The sequence below is a fragment of the Thalassophryne amazonica genome, chromosome 3, assembly GCF_902500255.1.
Source record: "Thalassophryne amazonica chromosome 3, fThaAma1.1, whole genome shotgun sequence".
Lineage (NCBI taxonomy): Eukaryota > Metazoa > Chordata > Actinopteri > Batrachoidiformes > Batrachoididae > Thalassophryne > Thalassophryne amazonica.
In genome coordinates, this window is record NC_047105.1 from 123634539 (window position 1) to 123655767 (window position 21229).

At 41.9% G+C, this 21229-nt stretch overlaps 1 protein-coding gene and 1 long non-coding RNA gene across 2 annotated transcripts in view; one reads left to right on the forward strand and one right to left on the reverse strand.

The window, feature by feature from the left end:
• LOC117507537 (transcription factor SOX-13-like) overlaps positions 1-5756 on the reverse strand; it is a 265912-nt gene extending 260156 nt beyond the window's left edge. The window contains 1 exon segment of the mRNA XM_034167405.1: positions 5520-5756. The gene's annotated coding sequence lies outside the window, so the exon portion shown is untranslated.
• LOC117507539 lies at positions 295-20547 on the forward strand. The gene is made up of 2 exons (XR_004559743.1): positions 295-412; positions 20498-20547. It is a non-coding gene; the product is annotated as an uncharacterized LOC117507539 (long non-coding RNA).
• Positions 20548-21229: the final 682 nt, after the last annotated feature.

The window sequence follows — 21229 nt, forward strand, 5'->3', positions numbered from 1 at the left end:
GGTGGAAATCTGGCACCATCCCTACAGTGAAGCATGATGGTGGCAGCATCATGCTGTGGGGATGTTTTTCAGCAGCAGGAACTAGGAGACTAGTCAGGATTGAGGGAAAGATGAACGCAGCAATGTACAGAGACATCCTGGATGAAAACCTGCTCCAGAGCGCTTCTGACCTCAGATTGGGGTGATGATTCATCTTTCAGCAGGACAGTGACCCTAAACAAACAGTCAAGATATCAAAGGAGCAGCTTCAGGACAACTCTCTGAATGTCCTTGAGTGGACCAGCCAGAGCCCAGACCTGAATCTGATTGAACATTGAGATCTGAAAATGGCTGTGCACCGACGCTCCCCATCCAACCTGATCGAGCTTGAGAGGTGATGCAAAGAGGAATGGGCATATCTGTCCAAAGACAGGTGCGCCATGTGTGGTATCAAATTCAAGAAGATTTCAATTGCTGCCAAATATGCATCAACAAAGTATTGAGCAAAGGATTTGAATACTTATGTACATATGATTTCTTCATTTTTATTTTTAATAAATTTGCACAAATTAAAAAAAAAACTTTTTCATGTTGTCATTATGGGGTGTTGTGAGTAGCATTTTGATGGAAAAAAAAAAATATTTACTCCATTTTGGAATAAGGCTGCAGCATAACAAAATGTGGGAAAAGTGAAGTGCTGGGAATAATGTCTGGATGCACATTATGTGTTAGTGTTAACTCATTCATCTTTCCTATTCTTATTTTGGAGATTGTACACATCAATTGCACACACACACACACACCTGTATCTAAAGCGTACCATCCACGTGCACGAGCTTTCGCAACATTTGTTAATTGAGGTTGTGCACAATTACCATACGCCAGTGCAGACAGTGGAGCAGACTTTCAAGTGTCTGCTCACCTTTATTGTTCACCACTGTGGGTGGTGCCACAGACAGCACCAGAATGTGCAGCATGGCACAAGCCCAGAAGAAGAAGGCAGGAGTTTCCCACCTTTTGAGCATAGCATCAGCTGAAATCTCTCTGAAGAAGATCATGTGTGTTTAAAGAAAACTGTGCATGAGTTCAGTATCAGCCTGTAAGAGAAAAAAATTCACACCAATGGACATCTGACAAATAACACAGACGACGGCTGCTGACGCTTCAGAGTTGAAAAGTTACAAATGTGATGCAACTCTCCCCTTTTGTAAACATTAAATATGCAAAATTTAAAGTTATTGGTGGTTCAGCAGGCTGTCTTATGAAATATAGTAGAGAAGCTTGAATCGACTGGACTGGTTGCTTGATGCAAGGATGTTTTGCTTCAAATCGCAGAAGCTTCCTCAGCTAAAATTCTTTCTCTGGTAGTCTGACTTCTGTCTTGACTCTTGTAGAGGCATTTTATGTGAAACAGTTGAAACCCAGCCTTAACCGGGGAGGGGGTCTGAGACACGCTTTGTCCCCTGTTTACAATGGGGTACTCAGATCAAAGCAGTTTCAGTCTTTTGTTCATGGTAATGAGTCATTCATGTCATCAGGAGAGTCGTCAAGTGAGCCTTCAGGAGAGGCGCTCGTCCCATCATTAGGAGGGACAGCTGCCCTGTCATTAGGAGGGTGCTAACTAGAGCACAATAGGTGCTAATTAGAGCTATTGTTTAGTCACTTGCCTATAGCAGTCTGCCTCTCGGTAGGAGGGGTCTGGTTAGGTTTAAAACTCCAGCTTTTGTGGCTTCTGTTTATTCTTCTCTACAAGAGTCAAAACAGAAGTCAGACTACCAGAGCAAGAATTTTTTTCTGAGGAAGCTTCTGCGATTTGAAGCGAAACATCCTCGCATCAAGCAACCCAGTCCAGTCAAAGATTCAAGCTTCTCTACTATGGAAACCACCTGGACAACTGAGAGCCTACACAGAAACTTATGAAATATACTACAATCTCATTTTCCTGGTAGGAAGGAAGGAAGAAAGGAAGGAAGGAAGGAAGAGCGGTCACTGCTGTAGAGGGCATGGAGATGAGAGAGAAAAACAAATGAGGAAAGAAAACAGATTGACAAAACGAAAGGTCAAGGACTCCCCGCTGACAGACAGCTTTGTATTCAGCCTCCGAAAAGATGAACAAATGTACACACAAACACAAAAATCTACAACTTCACAGCTCAATATGGCCCCCGCTGTGACACAATGCCACAAGCTTTATCAGGATACACACTTTGTCTTTGATTATGAAGTACACGAGGCAGCTGGTCCAGGAGCCGCAGTCTATGAACACACTGACAGTGTTGTGAACTGATTCTCTCCTTTGACAACCCACACTGTAAGACCAGCCTGTCCACAGAACATGGGACAAAGGGTCCCTGAATATTTTCTTCAACCACTCATCTGCCTTAAACGATGAGGTCAGGTGATGTTTGGGTGCATGTGCCAGTGCTGCGTACAGTAAAACATTTTAATGCCATCTCATTTTGCGCCAGATCACCATTTGGGATCCACATGGAGATTTGCTGCAACCCCAGCTGTACCAGTAGAATGGCACGTGAACAGCCTTGAACCAGTGGTAATCTGTTTGGGAGGCAGTTGCAATAACTGCATGCACCACTGTGCACAAACGTACCGGCAGCACTGATGAAATATTAAAAGTGGAGTTTGATTTAACATTTGCATTGGTTTATATAATGTAATCAGTGCTGTGTGTGTTTGTGTCTGTCTGTGAACAAGATAACTAAAAAAGAAACTGCTGGACAAATTTTCACCAAACTTGGGCAGAAATCCCAAGATGATTCCCTTTAGGTAGACAAAGGTCAAAGTCAACAAAAACTTGGTGTGAAAAACATATATTATAATAGCCAAGTGGTCTCTGTGTGTGCATGTGTGCGTGTGCCTGTATATGGCTTAGATCATGCAAAAACCGGGTAGAGTTGACATTTGCTGTTTCGCATGCTTATTTTTGGGGGGTCAAGGATGAACGCTGCGAAAACAGAAAGCTGATAGGACAAATATATTTGGAGAAATTAGTAATTTTAGCTAACCAATAAACAATGAACATTGTGCTGCAATGCACCATCAGAGTTTGGGGTTTAAAATGTTCTTATTGTGGTTCATGTTAGTTTATCAATGTTGTTAGTGTTATTGATTTATTCTGATTTTGTAGTTCATTTGGTTTAGTCGCGTTAGTTAAGTTATGTTGCCGTTACCATGAGTGAGTTCAGTCTCATGTTGCATGAAACCATAAGTGAAATGTGTATTGAGTTAGATCTCCACCCTGTTTCTGTCTAATATTAGAAGCACCTGCATGCAGTAAAGAAAACAGCTGTGCGTGCGTGCGTGCGTGCGTGCATGCAAGCAAGCAACTTCGATCAGAGACAAGGACAGCAGAGCTGACATTTGCCGTTTGGTGTGCTATTTTGGGTCAAGGATGAATGCCACCAAAACGGAACACTGATAGAACTAATAATTTTGGAGAAACTACGAATATTAGCCAACATGGCTAATTACATTTTGGACTCACATGCCATTCCAGCAGGGAGCAGTAAATCATCTTTATATTAAAAGTGTGAGTGCGTGATTTTATTTAGTATGTAAGTACAATGTACTTACATTGTAAGTATAATATAATTGTAAATACATTAAAAATACATGGACAACACAAGAAAGTGAAAACACTTATTTCCATTGTGGTCCATTTAAAAATCAAATGACAATATAGAAGTAATAATAAAATAAAATAATAATAATAATAATAATAACAATAATAATAATAGTGTGTATATGATAACAACAACCTAAACCATTTATAAATACATTAAGACAGCAAAGTAACATTAAAATTACATAATTAACAGGAAATAAAAGGGTTGCGTTCCTCTTCTAAAAATTGTTGAGGTCTAAAGTTGTAAAAACATTCTGGACTCTCACACCATTCCAACTCATTGCTTAATATATTACCACCCTTGAAAAATATCAGCTACCCAATCTAAATCCCGTGGATCCCCATGGGCAACGTGTTAGTTTTCTGTTTTATCACTGCAATTAACAGAAATCATCTGAAGTTTATATTGATCTGCAAAATATTTGTGTAAGTGGTGTCATGATGAAGTCATAAAAGGAAGTCATGGATGTATATGTGACACGTCTTTTTCAGTGAAATTAGATGTATGTGTTCAGTACCAGAAGGCATCATTAAATGTGCACTCACATTTTTCCTGCAATCTGGCTGCAATTCACCATCTCCACAATGTTCGTGCACATGGGTCAGAATTTCCCTCCAGATATGCACGTTCTGCCATCAGCAGAACCGCCACTCCATAAACACAGAACACGCACCTCCATCATGCAATAGGGGCCTCGTTTCATGTGCTTATGCCATACAATTATGTCCACCACAGTGCCACCACTGAGGCCCCTCAGCCATCATTCATCATACCTGCATCTGACTATATGTACACACGTGTCACATGGAACAGCCAGCTCTGTGTGTATTTTTACACTAGTTGGCTTTTCACCATGCGTCTGTGCCGTGTCGCTCTTAATCTCTTATTCACACTTGTGTTAGATAATTCCACATTCTTGTGTCTCCTATGTTGTTACATAGTGTACATCCAGTTTGGGCTGTTTTGTGTGCGTGCGTGTGCGTACGTGTTTTTCTTTTTAAATTGCCTCATCAGATACAGCCCTATATTGCTTTAGATGTTGCTCTGTTAATAATCATAAATTTATTATGTGAAATGGCAATTGGGGAGTTCATAACAAAATTTCTCACTTGGGCCCTGATTTGACCAGGTCAGGCCTGGTATTCATTTTATTTTCTATAGATCAGAACGTTGTCATGGGAAGCAGCGTACACCTCTTTCAGGTCCTGTTTTTTTGGAACTATTATACATGAGACCCCGGGCAAAGTGACACGCACTTGGGGACACGGGCAGATACACGGATTGACCTTCTTACGTCTGTGGAAGTGTGATAGCAAATCAAGTTCAGGACCACAGCTCTTTCAAAGCTGTCGTCCTTCACAGGTTTCTGATTTGTTCTGCGTTTCTGAATCTATGTGATCAGTTTCTGTAAGAGGAATTCTCCAAGTAAATCATCTTCTCAGACAGTTGTGAAACTTTGTGGCATGCTGAGTGTACTGTGACGTCTGTAAATCAGCTGTTGAACACAGACGGAGGTACTGAAAGCTTTGTGCGTATTTTGAGGAGAACCATGCTGATATGCTCTATGGTCATCTGCATCTGCTAATACACCTGACATCTTCATCCTCATCATCACCTCCACCTCAACCAGCAGCAGCAGCAGGAGGAGTGTGTGTGTGTGTGTGTGTGTGTGGGGGGGGGGGGGGGGGGGGGGGGGTGTCTGACACATCCACAGCAAAACAGAGTTCATGATCCACAACACGGGGAACGCACAACTTGTTGTAAAGTTGCTTTGGTGACATCAAGACAGATTCACACGTCACCTCCCACACTCACGCAACAGAAGTACTTTGCAACATGTGTCACAGCTTATTATTTTACGTGATGGTACACGTGAGTGCGATCAGAGCCACTCACCGGTCCGGTGCGTCCTGGAGGTCCAGCAGGCAGACAAACAAAACTTCCGTCCTCCTCCTCCTCCTCCTCCCCGCGCGCACACGCAGTCTGCTGTTTTTAGGACAGCTACGGACCCCTGTTCCGCTCCTTCAGCGACAGACGGCGGGACAAAGCGGCGCAATGTGCGGCGCGTAATGTTTTGGAGAGAGCGCAGCGCTCCTCCGGCTCCCGGTGACTTTGTGCCACTCCAACGCTTACAGCGCGCTGCGCCCTCGTGCTTCACCTCCCACTTAAAGGGACAGGAACATATTTCCAGAGAGAGAGAGAGAGAGAGAGAGAGAGAGAGAGAGAGAGAGAGAGAGAGAGAGAGAGAGAGAGAGAGAGAGAGAGAGAGAGAGTCGGATTTCACAGCCCTCATCATATCACAGTTACAGTATGACTGCTGAGGACTCAGTCATTTTCCACATCCACTACATCTGCAGTTAAAAACTATACAAAATAATGCACTTTTTAAATAAAAAAGTGCTCAGAGGCCATATACCTGCTGGAATTACTTGATTTAAATATGTAGGACAATTGCACCTTATGTGAAGGTGCCCGAATAACATACATTTCAGTATACACTCCACGAAAAAAAAAAAAAAATCTAGGGAGAAGAGAAACATTTTGACTCAGTTTAATTTGTTGCATGCATTTCATAAAAGTTTCATCATTAAATTACACAAGGTGTGTGCCCAGTTTCACAGGATAGAATATGTCATCTAAACATTTTCTCATTTGAATAGTTGACAAAAAATGATATATAAAAGCACAATAAACATTACACTTCATCAACAGCTACACATTTTATTCATTTTCTATGCCCATCATTGGACGAGAGGAAGGGTACACCCTTGACAAATTCACCAATTCACCTAACCTGCGTGTCTTAGGTGGCACAGTGGCTTAGTGGGTAGCACTGTTGCTGTCTCACAGCAAGAAGGTCGCGGGATTGTTTCCCACCTTCCTACACAAACAGAGAGAGACCATGCAAACTCCACGCAGAAAGGACTCGGTGGGAAGCGACCACAGGACCTTCTTTCTGTGAGGCAACAGTGCTAACCACACTAAAAAAAAGGAACTGCTGTCTCATTGAGAAAAACTGAAGTAACAATTTGCATAGATTTTTTTTAAGTTATTTCAACTTAGCCATTACTGAGTTGATGCCACAAGACGTTGAAGTAACTTTAAAAACAAATTGTTACATCACATTTTCTCGTTGAAACAGCGGTTCTTTTTTAGAGTGCACCCTGCTGCCCACATTTTAAATATCTTACACCAAATTTATAAGCATTCATTCATTTTCTGAACCCTCTTAATTCAATTAAGGGTCACGGGGTGGGGGGGCAACTGACATCTGCTTTAGTGGTCATTGGGTGACAGGTGGGGAACATATCCAGACAACAGACAGCCTTGGGTTGTCACGATATTACAATTTCAAACTCAATACCCATAACCAGGAAAACACTTTATTCTCGATGGTAGAGAAGCTTGAATCTTCGACTGGACTGGGTTGCTTGACGCGAGGATGTTTCGCTTCAAATCGCAGAAGCTTCCTCAGCTAAAATTCTTGCTCTGGTGGGCTGACTTCTGTCTTGACTCTTGTAGAGAAGAATAATCAAGAAGTCACAAAAACTGGAGTTTTAAACCTAACCAGACCCCTCCTACCGAGAGGCAGAGTGCTATAGGCTAGTGACTAAACAATAGCTCTAATTAACACCTACTGTGCTCTAGTTAGCACCCTCCTAATGACAGGGCAGCTGTCCCTCCTAATGATAGGACGGACCATCTCATGATGGCTCCCTTGACGACTCTGCTGATGACGTGAATGACTCATTACCATGAACAAAAGACTGAAACTGCTTTGACCTGAGTACCCCGTTGTAAACAGGGGACAAAGCATGTCTCAGACCCCCTCCCCGGTTAAGAATGCCTCCTTGACCCCTCTCTTAAACCATTTCTTCTCTCTGGCTAATATTTTAACTTCCTTGTCCTCAGACGTGTGGTTAGTGTCTTTAAGGTGGAGATGAACTGCAGACTGAGGTCCACTGGTGCCCTCTCTGCGGTGCTGGTATAGCCTTTTGTGTAAAGGTTGCTTAGTCTCACCTATGTAGTGTTTGTTACAGTTTTCCTGACATCTGATAGAATACACTACATTGCTCTGTTTGTAACTAGGGATCCTGTCCTTAGGGTGAACTAATTTCTGTCTCAAGGTGTTAACTGGTTTAAAGTAAACTGGGATTTTGTTTTATTCTCAATGCCATAAAATTACTAAAAATTTAGGGGTTTTTCCTCAAGATTAGATGCAAACAGTAATATCAGTGATGACACTGTTTTAAGGTGTGTGATGTAGTGCAAAACAAAAATAGAACACAACAACACAACTATAATGTATATTAAAAAAACGTTGTAGTATATTTGATATAGGTATTAAAAAACAAAACAAATGAAAAAGACCACATTTTTAGGTTGTCTGAAGTCTTGGAAAAAAAAAACATCTTATTAACAACTTACTTCTTGTGAAAACAACAAAACTTGAATATGTTATTGTGTGCATCCATATTGTTTTCAGAGTTCATCAAGTCAACATCGGTTTTGGAACTAAGTTGGGTTTTGCGAGCTGTCTTGAAAGCACGAGTATGACATAAATATGAAGTTGTTAGCAGACTTGGGAGTGACAGCTTGGACACCATATGACACTTAAGTGAGACACAGCGCAGTGTCATTTTCTGTAACACCACTCTGTGACTTTTTTCTTTGGCCAGCTTTCATTTTTATTACCGACAGTAATGCTCAAATTCAAATTTATTAATTTATATAGCGCCAATTCATGACAAAATCGTCTCAAGGCGCTTCACAACATAAAAACAGTTAAAAATTTAAAACACAATAAAAACAACCATAAGAAAAAAAACAGCAGTAAAAAAGTACAAGATTAAAAACACATCATAAGACTAATGATAAAACAGGGAAAATAAATGAGTCTTTAAACGTGATTTAAAGGTCTCCACAGTGTCCGACTGCCGAATGTGTGCCGACAGATCGTTCCACAGAGCTGGGGCACGATAGGAGAAAGCTCTGTGACCGGCAGACTTCTTATTCACCCTGGGAACACACAGAAGTCCTGCACCCTGAGAACGCAGGGCCCGAGCTGGTACATAGGGGCTTATCAAGTCAGCCAGATAGGGAGGTGCAAGTCCATGAACAATTTTATAAACTAAAATCAATACTTTAAAATGCTGCATCTAACTCTACTGTGTGGCCAAGTAATGGGCTATAGGTGATACAAGCACTAGTTCTTCATCCTCTTCAAACCAAAAGGAGAGCAGTCAGACCGTGTGTGTGTGTGTGTGTGTGTGTGTGTGTGTGTGTGTGCATGCGTGCTTGGAATTTATTTGTAATTAAATCAGAGTGGAGGAGCTGTGTGTCTGTCTGTCTGTGAAGTTATTAGTTAAGTGGTGTCAGCACTGTTGCAAATGAGTAATGTGAGACAAATTTTTAGTGTTGAAGTTATTTTATGTGTACATCCATCCGCTGTACTCACTTACTTCAATTAAGGGATTGGAGCGTATCCCAGTAGTCGTAGGGTGTGAAGTGTTGTACACCCTGGACTAGATGCCAGTCTATCACAGGGCCACATATATAGACAGGCAAACTCATTCACACTCACGTGCACACGGGTCAGTTTTAAAGTTCCAATTCACCTAACCTGCACGTCTTTGAAAGTGGGAGGAAGCCGAAGCAGCCAGAGAGAACCCATGTGAACACGGGGGAATGTGAAAACGCGAATATGCAAAGTCCACACAGAATGGCCACAGGTGGGAATCGATCCCATGACCTTCTTGCTGTGAGGCACCGTGTCACCCTATTTTACTTTAAGACAAACACATTCACACTCACATCTATGGTCAGTATCAAAGTTTCCAATTCACCTAACCTGCATGACTATGGAAGTGGAAAGAGGTGGGCGCACCCAGAGGGAACCCACACAAACATGGTGAGAACATGCAGTCTCCACACAGGAAGTACCAGGTCAGATATGAACTTCTGACCTTGTCACAGGTCATAACCTAAGCCACTGTACTGCCCATATATACTCTCTCTCTCTCTCTCTCTCTCTCTCTCTCTCTCTCTCGCTCTCTCTCTCTCTGTATATATATATATATATATATATATATATATATATATATATATATATATATATATATATATATATATATATATATAAAACACAATAAATACAACACCTTTGTGTTTGCTCCCATTTATCATGCATTGAATTAAAAGATCTAAAATAGCATTTAGTGTGATGCAAATAGCATTAATAGAAACTGTACTGACAATTTAGTATTTATGAAAAATTGACTCGAACCTCAAATTGGGGTCCATGTGGACCCATAAGTAAAATTATTACAGAGCCCACAGTTTTTAATCAAACTAGATCAAAATAAGCAAATTTGAAGATAAATGACAGTTGCATAAAATTTCTGCTGAATAAGTATAACAACTGAGAACTATATAAAAAATATAACCCTGGCATTCACATGGACATTGGGTAAGTTTATTATTACAAGCAAAGTGGCAAACAAGTGGTGCAAGCTCACTCATGGTAAATGGAGTCCCAAACAGTAAGTACCAAATTTTGAGTCCACAGTGAAACAGGAAATGTCAAATGTTGAACACTTCCTGGATCGACACTTTCTGGATTCAAAATGGAGGAGATCTCGTGGGATCTCGCGGGAATTCAGTGCACAGTCGACACTGAAACAGGAATTGCTAAATGTTGAGTCAACACTGAATTCGGAAACACTAAAGTCAAAGGCAGAGTGCACCTTGACAGCAGATGAGGTCAGTCAGTGACAATTTAGTGTGTAAATTACATAAAGGGTCTTAGCCATGCTAATGCTCCCCACAACCATTTACTGCAAAAAGTCTGAAGGACCAAAATGAGATGGAGAGGACTTTTCAGGCATGTAAAATAAAGAAAAATGCTTACAATGGGGGGTGGGGTGGGGTGTAAGAGGGCTGTAGTTTGGGGCTGGAAGTGGAAGTGCAGGAAGGTGTGCAAAATTACACCGTCATATGCAGGTGATGTAATCTGAATTGAAGTGGACACTTTAAGGTGGTGGAATGGGAAAGCGTAACAAGACAACAGCTAATGGTGGTTTGTAACATTACTATGGAGCTGAAGAAGAAGAGGAAGAAAAAGAAACAGCAGCAACGGAAGGCCAAACAGATATTTAGGAAGTAGGTGAAACAGGTGCTGGATGATTGGACAACTGCTGAAGAACTGAGGGAGACAACGATTAAGATACTTGTCTTGACATCTGGACAGAGGGAACAAAACAAGTAATGATGAGGTGCAGTAAAATATACTGAATGTCAAAGCTCACTGTAATTTTGTGAATTCTGAAGCACCAACTCAGTCCTGTCTGTCTGTCTGTCTATCTGTCTGCCTGTCTATCTATTTATCTATCTATGCAATTCATTTACATTAATTCATCAGAAAAAAGACAATCTACACACTCAAATCTGTGTAAAAATCTAATTTAATAGTGCAAGGTTTTGGTAAAGTGAACTGGTTCTTAATACCAAAATTAAATGGCAGAACTGGAATAAGTTGAGAGGCCACTGCTGCCAAATTTTGAGTGGCTCCACCCCTAACTGATGAAATTTCACTCAGAAAATGTAATGAAACTTGAGAGCCCTGAGCATAAAATTTATTGGCCACCGTACAAAGTAATGGGAAAGAGTCCTGGAAGTTTGGCTGAGAAAAGGTGAACATTTGTGAACAAGAATATGGTTTTACGCTGAGAAAGTGCGCTACAGACGAACTGTTTACATTGAAAGTACTGATGGAGAAGAACAGAAAAGGACCGATGGTGTTGCATTGTTTCTTTCTGGTTTAACCGAAAGCCTATGATCAGGTGCCAAGAAAAGAGTTGTAGACTTGTGTAAGAAAGTATGAAGTGGCAGATAAATATGTAAGGGTGGTGAAGGATATGAATATTGTACTGAAAAAAGATCCAGCTTAACTGAATTATTTCAACTGGTGACACCTAAATGAATTGTTCTTTGAAATTAAGTTAATAAGTTCGATTAACACATGTGTTAATCTAATTTCTTAATTTAATTCAAAGAGCTTAATTCATTCGGGTGGTACCAATTGACACAATTTGATTAAGTTGGTTTAAGTATTTTGTTTTTTCAGTGTGGCAGCCTTTGTTGATTTGGCAAAGCATTTGCTTCAGTTGACTGGGCTGCTCTCTGGGACATCCCATGAATTAGTGAGTTTCCCATGAAGTTGATTGACATTGGTGGTAGCCTATACAGAGGTAGTGTGAGTGCTGTGTAGAGTAGGGGCACAAGCTCAGTGAATGATGGCGTTCATCAGTGGCTTAGGTGCCTTTGCTTGCAAGGAAAAGTTTGCTGACCTTGGCTTCATGGACAATGCTGTGATCTTAGCAGCCTCAATAGATACTCTTATTCCAGCTCTAAAGAAGCTGAATCAGGAATTGAGGTGTCTGGGTTTGCAATTACTTTGAATCAAAACTGAGATCCAGCCTTTCCTGGACTTCCTGGACTCAACCATCAGAAGCATATCTGTATGCGGTAAAGTGTTGTTATCTTTGCAGTGGAATCAAGGCCCAAGTCTTTAGGGTCCTAATGGTTCCTGTCTTCCTACATTGTTTTGAGAATTGTATACTAACCAGTGACTGAAGGCGATGACTGGATGTCTTTGGTAGTTTGTCTCTTCAGTAGAACCTTGGGCACCACTGGAATTTGTGTCAAAGGAATGGTCAGTTAGGGAGATGCATATGAGTAGTTTCACTTTCATTATGAAGGAACATCTGCTAGAACATTTTGGTCATATGGCACCTTTTTCTGGCCAGGATCCAGCATGCATGTGTTTCAGTATGAGACACAGGCACAGGGTGTTAGGATCCATGAAGGACAAACCAGAAACAGTCCAAAAAAACAGGCAGATGGTCAATACACAAGTGACATGCCAGGCAGAAATTCCAAAAATTGCAGGTGAAACTTAGTAAATGCAACTCAACTAAATGCTATAGGGCAGCAATTTTCAGCAACAGGAAAAACACATACAGAGAAAAATGCTAGCGAAAACTTAGAGGTAGCAAGACCTCCTGGCACTAGAATGAAGAAACACAAGTTTAAATAAAGCAGGAAGTAGTGAAGGAAATAGGAGTGCACATGAACAGAAAGAAAGCCAGCAGCAACACACAAACACGGGGAAAATAGTCAAACTCCACACAGAAAGGACCAGATCTGAATCAAACCTTCGACCTTTCAACTGTGAGGCAACAGTGTGAACCACCAAACCACTGTGCCACCCATGTACATAGTGTTTGTGTATATTTCAATATTTTTTGTACATTTTGCAGACAATGAATTATGGCTTTCTGTACCAAGAAAAAAAAATCCCTTTGAGACAATGAACTGCCTTTATGTATTGATAAGCAGGAACAGATTCAAAAGATCTTTTTTAATTTTTAGCTTTGCTGAATCAAACATTTCCACAGTTATTTTAGCAATCACATATCAAAGACAATTCATCTAATGTGATCATTAACAGAATATCATTCATCCATCCATCTATCAATGGTCTGGTAGCCCAGAGGTTCCACTTTTCAGCCACATCCTTGAGCACCTCCTGGGAGACCATGAGGTGTTCCAAGGCCAAACAGAATATATTATCCCTCCGATGTGTTCTGGGTCTCTATGACAACAATTATCCCAAAGCTCAAACCACATCATCCTTGTCCTTACTATGCAAAGATGCAGCAGTTCTACTCTGTGCGACTCATCAGCATTGTCTCAATCCACCCAGTTGTTACTGGGTACCAGACCTGGCTGGGGAAGTAACCTGCAATTAACTAATAACCCATTCAGGGGTATATGTAAGCACCAGCAACAATGGACCTCAGGGTCCATTGTTACCAGAATTACTACGTACTTATTAATTATGTTAAGAAGTCATTGATTTTTCTGATATAGACTTTCCTCTGTTCTTGACATGTCAGTTCATTAGACATCATGTACTGGAAACATGTCACTGTAGTAATCTGCAGATGAACGTTCTCTTCCATCACATTAGAGATATTCAAAAATCCACTACAGTTTAAAATACCCATTGGACCTCAGGTAGATTAAAGACAATTCATGCATTTATCAAGCGAACCATCTGGGGACCAAAATGACTTAAATAACCCTTCAGAGAATCCATAAAATAAATAAATTAAATAAGTAAACAAAAAATTATTTAATAAAAAAAAAAAAAAGCTTTGATGGGCTTAGATGAAACCCACCCAGAAGAAGAAAAATTCCAGTTTCTTGACTGGACAGACTAGAACAGAAACAAACTTGTTTACAGCCTAGTACAAAAAACCTCTTCAGTGACAAGCGCACTGTGCAAGAGTCATCAATCGAGAAGATTTCCCAGGTGGACGTGAAATGGGAACTTGATGACCCCCAAAACTTGAAGAGATCCGAAAGGCCACCACGCAACTGAATCCAGGGAAGTCTCCTGGAATAGATGGCATCCCAGCAGAGGTGTACCAAAATGGAGGTGAGGCAGTCCTCGACAAGCTTCAAATCCTCTTCTCCAGTTGCTGGGAAAAGGAAATGGTTCCGCTTACCCCTACCATAGCGCATGAAAATACTCCCGAGAGTCAGTGCGGATTTAAGGGCCAACAGGGGAACCACCGACATGATCTTCGTCCTGAGACAGATCCAGGAGAAGTGCAGAGAACAGAACATGGCCCTTTATGTAGCCTTCATAGACCTAACCAAGGCTTTTGACATGGTCAGTCGTGAGGGTTTGTGGAAGATTCTTGCATGCCTTGGCTCCCCTCCAAAGCTCCTCACCATTATCCGCCAGCTGCATGAAGGCCAGATGGGACAAGTGAAGTACAACGGGAGTCTGGCAGCTTCCCCATCTCAAATGGTGTCAAACAAGGTTGCATCCTCGCGCCCACTCTGTTCTCCATCTTCTTCAGCATGATGCTTCGTGAGGCCAAAGAAGACTTGACAGATGGCATCTATATCTCAGAACCGACGGAAGTCTGTTTAACTTGTGGCACCTTCTGTCCCACACTAAGATCACAGAACAGCTAATCATGGAGCTGCTCTTCGCAGATGACTGCGCCCTCGTCACCCATACAGAGCAAGCCTTGCAGCACATTGTCAACTGTTTTGCTGAAGCAGCAAGAGCCTTCGGCCTCACCATCAGCCTGAGAAAGACAGAAGTGCTATATCAACCGGTCCCCCATACAGCATATACCCCACCCCAAATCAACATCGAGGGTACCAGCCTGAATGCAGTAGAGCACTTCATGTATCTCAGTAGTGTTATCTCAAACAACGCATCTGTTGCCAAGGACCTAGACAGTCGCCTTGCCAAGGCCAGCAGTTCTTTTGGTAGACTCTCAAAGAAAGTCTGGCAGAATCATGCACTGCGCCTTTCCACAAAAGTGCAGGTCTACAGAGCCATTGTGGTCCCTACCCTCCTGTATGGAGCTGAAACCTGGGTTCTGTATCGTCAGTAGATCAGATTACTGGAACGCTTTCATCAGTGTTGTCTCTGAAACATCTTCGGGATCAAGTGGCAGGACTACATCTCAAATGAGGACATCCTTACCAGAGCCAAATTGCCCAGCATGGAGTCTATTAAACTCAAACAACAGCTTCGTTGGGCAGGTCACGTAGCCAGGATGGATGATACACGCATGCCGAAATTAATTCTCTTTGGCAAGCTCAAGGAAGGGAGACGAAACCAAGGGGCCCCCAAAAAGCGCTATAAGGACCAGCTGAAGAAACAGCTCTCCCTTGCTGGCATTCAGCATCAGTCATGGCAGCATCTAGCTACAGATAGACTCAGCTGGCGTTCCAACATCAAATCCGCCAGCCTGAAGTTTGAGGCAGAAAGAAGTGAGGCCTCACACCAGAAGCGTCAAAGACAGAAAGAGCAGGCAGCAGCACAAGCCCAGCCTACTCAAGTGTTCATTTGCCCCAAGTGTAACAGGTATTGTGCATCCCGCATCGGACTTTTCAGCCACCAGAGGGCTTGTAGAAAATAAACTTAAAAAAAAAAAAAAAGGCCTTCCCACTATCCTCGCAAGCGAGGAAACTGCCAACAACAACAACAAAAACCAGTTTTGGTCTCTATAGATAGTTTCCCTTCCATGACAACTGTATGAAGGCTGAATTTTTTCTAATTTCTTAGTTTAAGATGTTTTAAGCCATAAATTTATGCATAATTAGGGGTGTGGTCCCTTTGAGTGACAGCTCCAACTCTCATAGCAGGCCACTTGATGCAGCTGCTAGCTGTTCTGCAGGCTGTGTCTGTCATTTTGAGCATTTTCTGACAAACACCGAAAATAATATGGCTTTCTGTGTGGTGAAATGTCCTAATGGATCATCTAAGACGTCCCTGCTGCAGTACTTGCATTGAGTGAAATTACTGTGACATTTAATGTTGAGAGCTAACAGTGTCAGAACTTTTAGCAGCTGTTTGTTGCTTCATCTGTTAGATCCTGTTAATGCGCAATTACTGAGAAAATAAGCAGGCCATAACTTTTAACATCCACGTGAAATGAAACCATGAGGACTACCACTGTGTAGTCCCCAAAATTATGATTTCATAAACACGCGAACTGAGGTTAGCTTGTTAGCTTAGCTAGCTCGAAGTCAAAGGTAGGGCAACTGATTCACCTACGGTCCTCCTCTTTATCCATTCGTGGGTCTGTCACAACGTTGATAAAAGCAGGGCTGCATACACGGCATCATGGATGGGCCTTAGGGTGCCTTGTCTGCCCTCAGAGCCAGTTGGGACCACCCAGGATGGACGAGCCTATCAGTCACCTGCCAACCACAAAAAAAAAAAAAAAAAATTGCAGGGTACCATATGGAAACACATTGCATTCAATTGATTTAAAAAAAAAGAGACAACTTATCTCGTAATCACGAGATCTTTTCTCATGAGATCAAGAAAGGTGCCACATTGACCACGGCTTCACTCAGAACCACATACTGCTCATCCATGAAGAAAAGATCTTTATGCAATTCCATTGCTTTCAATCCCTCAGTAAAGACAAACGTGAGAATTCCCGAGTCATAATTAAAATATTATCGGACTAAAAATGTGATCGGACACAAAGTGTGGATTTTTCTCTTCCCAGGGTGCTGGCCGGGCCCATGCCAGTCTGGGTGCCTGTGCCCCTCACTGGAGGAATTTAATTAATGCAGGAACAGCTCAGAGAAAAATCCACACTTTGTGTCTGATCACAGTGCACCCTCATCGTTTACAATTCATCCAATTTTCGGGAATTCTCACCCTTGTCTTTAATGAGGGACTGGAAGCAATGGAATTGCATAAAGATGTTTTCTTCATGGATGTGCAGTGTGTCATTCTGAGTGAAGCAGTAGTCAATGTGGCACCTTCCTGATTTAATAATTATGACCTGAGGCAGAAAGTGCCAATTAAATACAAATTTATACTTCTGGCCTAAAAAATAAAAAAAAATGTGTCCCCCTCAGAGCAATCCAAGGCTCCTCTGCAAATCTGTGTCTGGTGCCGGGACTGCAGGGCTGTCAACATGGTGACACCCAGATATGGGCTTCATATAGACAGTTCCGGGCCTCTATAGACACCTTATAGTATTTATACTCGTATTTATACTGTGACCGGATGGAGATTCGAACACCGGAAGGCTCGAACTGAAGACCAAAACTCTACCAGGTCAGCCAAAGGGGAATTCCCCGCTAGCCAAGCTAGTAGCTAGTAGGAACATCTTTTCAATCCAGACGTCACCTTGCTACATATTTCCCCACCATTTTTGACTTTGTCCTGAAGTCACGGGAGCATTTAAGCATGTTCTGTGGCTACCCACATCCTGCTGACAACGCCAGTTTGTGACCGGAGGATCTATCTTTGTGGCCGGGACGGCGGTGGGATTCGAACACCAGACTGCTCAAACTGAAGACCAAAACTCTACCAGGTCAGCCAAAGGGGAATTCCTCCGATAGTCAATCTAGCAGGAACATCTTTTCAATCCGGACTATACCTCGCTACAATACAGTCCAGGTACACGACTCACAAAAACGTAAAGATCATCAAATGTTCAACATTCAAACTGGAACAAAGAAGCATTTATCAAATCAGCCTATATGTTCATCAGTGAGGGCAACGTGAAACACTGACAAGACACAAGAGGAAAACCAGTGAACTGAAAGAAAGAAAGAAAGAGAGAAAGAAAGAAAGAAAGAAAGAAAGAAAGAAAGAAAGAAAGAAAGAAAGAAAGAAAGGCAAGGAGGTCATGGGAGTACACATGGGGAGGATAGGATAAAAGGAGGCGCGGCTCTGTGGGGACAGAGATGGAGAGATAGATAAAGAAAGGGAGGCAGAGAAAGAGGTAGAGAGAGGTTAGCCGATGTGCCGTTTCAGAACCCTCCTGTTCGTGGCTTTGTGCCACGGCCCAGCAGGAAGTGGGAGCTGGGCAGACAACAATTAACAAAAGAGCTGTGAAGAATACAATTAGCCATCAATGGCCAACCACAGGCCTTTGTGCCTGTCACCATGGCGACGGCACAACACCACTATTCCGAGATTACAAAGCCCTTTTCTACACTTCTCCTTTTTTCTCTCCATCTCTTTTACCCTTTCCCCTTTTTTCCACTTTAGCCTTTTCTTCTGCTTTCAATCTGGAGTCCTTTCTTCCTGGTCAGGTCATGTTTTCAGACGGCGCTCACGCAGAGAGCCACGTATGTGCCGCTGTGTGGCAGAACACTTGCTTTCTTTCTTTAGAAGTTGTCGATTTATGCGATGATGAATTTCTCGGGAGGACTGACAGAGGTTTTTGGAGATGTGGCGTCGCTCCTCAAACCTCCGCGATCACGTTATGGAGATGTTACACAGCTCTACTACCTTTATGTTAAAGCTACAGTTTGGCTTCACCTGTTGCTGTGAATGCAAACTCTGTCCACCAGCAGAAAACATGCACCTGCACCATGTCTGCAAAAGGATATGTTTTTTTCTTTGTGTGTCGTCCTCTGACAGGAGTGAATTGCCCCCTATTACTGTTTGCTTGTTTAGGGCCGTGATGGATGGTCCAAATATTTACGATGACTTAAAGTGTGACAGTATTCTGAATCTGCTTAAAATCTTCCCATTGATCTCTTTAGTTCCTTTAACATTGTAGGCATTCTCACCTTATGAGCCAAAGCCAAGATGGAAATAAGGGGGAGGTGATGGTCTAGTGGTAAGGTGTTGGGCTTGAGTCCAGAAGATCATGGGTTCAAATCCCCACCTGACTGGAAAATCACTAAGGGCCCTTGGGCAAGGCCTTTAATCCCCTATTGCTCCCGGTGTGTAGTGAGCGCCTTGTATGGCAGCACCCTGACATCGGGGTGAATGTGAGGCATTATTGTAAAGCGCTTTGAGTGTCTGATACAGATGGAAAAGCGCTATATAAATGCAAAATGGATGAAAATCTATTATTTCTTTATCAAAGTTATACACACAATACCCCATAATGACAATGTGGAAAAAAAAATGTATGAGCTTTTTGCAAACTAATTAAAAATAAAAACACTAAACAATTACATGAATTTAAGTATTTGAGCTCAGGTGCATCCTGTTTCCACTGGTCATCCTTGAGATGTTTTTATAGCTTAACTGGAGCCCACCTGGGGTAAATTCAGTTGGACATGATTTGTAAGGGCACACACCTGTCTACATATAAGGCCCCATAGCTGACAGTGCATGTCAGAGCACAAACCAAGCATGAAGTCAAAGGAATTGTCTGTAGACCTCCAAAACAGGATTGTCTTGAGGCACAAATCTAGGGAAGGGTACTGAAAAATTTCTGCTGCTTTGAAGGTCCCAATGAGTACAGTGGCCTCCATCATCTGTAAATGAATGAACGTCAGATCCACCAGGACTCTTCCTAGAGCTGGCCGCCCATCTAAACTGTGCAATCGGGGAAGAAGGGCCTTAGTAAGGGAGGTGACCAAGAACCCGATGGACACTCTGTCAGAGCTCCAGCATTTCTCTGTGGAGAGAACAGAACCTTCCAGAAGGATTGTCATCTCTACAGCAATCCACCAATCAAGCCTGTATGGTACACTCTAAAAAAGGAACTACTGTCTCAATGAGAAAAACTGAATTAACAATTTGCATAGATTCTTTAAACTTATTTCAACTCAGTTATTTCAACTTTCGGCTGAGTTAATGTCACAAGACTTCTCTAGTTAAGTTGAAATAAATAATAATAATAATAAAAAAATCTGTGCAAATTGTTACATCATTTTTTCTTGTTGAGACAGCGGTTCGTTTTTTCGAGTATAGAGTGGCCTGACAGAAGCCACTCCTTAGTAAAAGGCACATGGCAGCCTGGAGTTTGTCAAAAGGCACCTGAAGGAGTCTCAGACCATGAAAAACAAAATTCTCTGGTCTGATGAGACAAAGATTGAACTCTGGTGTGAATGCCAGGCGTTATGTTTAAAGGAAGCCAGGAACTGCTCATCACCTAGCCAACACCATCTCGACAGTGAAGCATGGTGGTGGCAGCATCATGCTATGAGGATGTTTTTCAACGGCAAGGACTGGGAGACTAGTCAGGATTGAGGGAAAGACGAATGCAGCAATGTACAGAGACATCCTGGATGAAAATCTGCTCTAGAGCACTCTTGATCTCAAACTGGGGTGATGGTTCATCTTTCAGCAGGACAATGACCCCAAACACAGCCAAAATATCAAAGGAGTGACTTCAGGACAACTCTGTGAATGTCCTTGAGTGGGCCAGCCAGAGCCCAGACCTGAATCCGATTGAATATCTCTGGAGAGATCTAAAAATGACGGTGCACCGATGCTCCCCATCCAACCTGATGGTGCTTGAGGGGTTCTGCAAAGAGAAATGTGCAAAACTGCCCAAAAATAGGTGCACCAAGCTTGTGGAATCATATTCAAGAAGACAAGGCTGGAAATACTGCCAAAGGTGGCATCAATAAAGTATTGAGCAAAGGGTGTGAATACTTATTTCTTTATTTCTTAGTTTTTATTTTTAATATTAAAATTAAAATTAATGTTGTTATTATGGGGTGTTCTGAATTGAATTAATGTTGGAATAAGTCTGCAACATAAAAAAATGTAGAAAAAGTGAAGTATCATTGAGTGAGCTATGTAAAAGGACCTAGGTCTAGAAAATTTGTGTTTCCCCAACAACCTATATTTGAATATTTGACACTTGACTGGATAAACTCGTCAAATCTGAAGTTTTGTCCAACATGTAAATACAGCACTGATCCAGGTCTAGTCCAGCAGCATTTGTTCAAAAATATTCAGTTAATTCAGGAAATGTTGCAGAACATACTATAGAAGAAGAGCCTCTTTGTTGTCATTGTACATACATACATACATACATACATACAGTGGTATGTAAAAGTTTGGGCACCCCTGATGATTTCCATGATTTTCCTTTATAGTAAATCATTAGTTGTTTGGATCAGCAATTTCAGTTAAATATATCATATAGCAGAAAAACACATAGACGTGAAACGAAGTTTATAGGATTTACAGAAAGTGTGCAATACTTCTTTAAACGAAATTAGGCAGGTGCATAAATTTGGGCACCCCAACAGAAAAAATACATCAATATTTAGTACATCCTGCT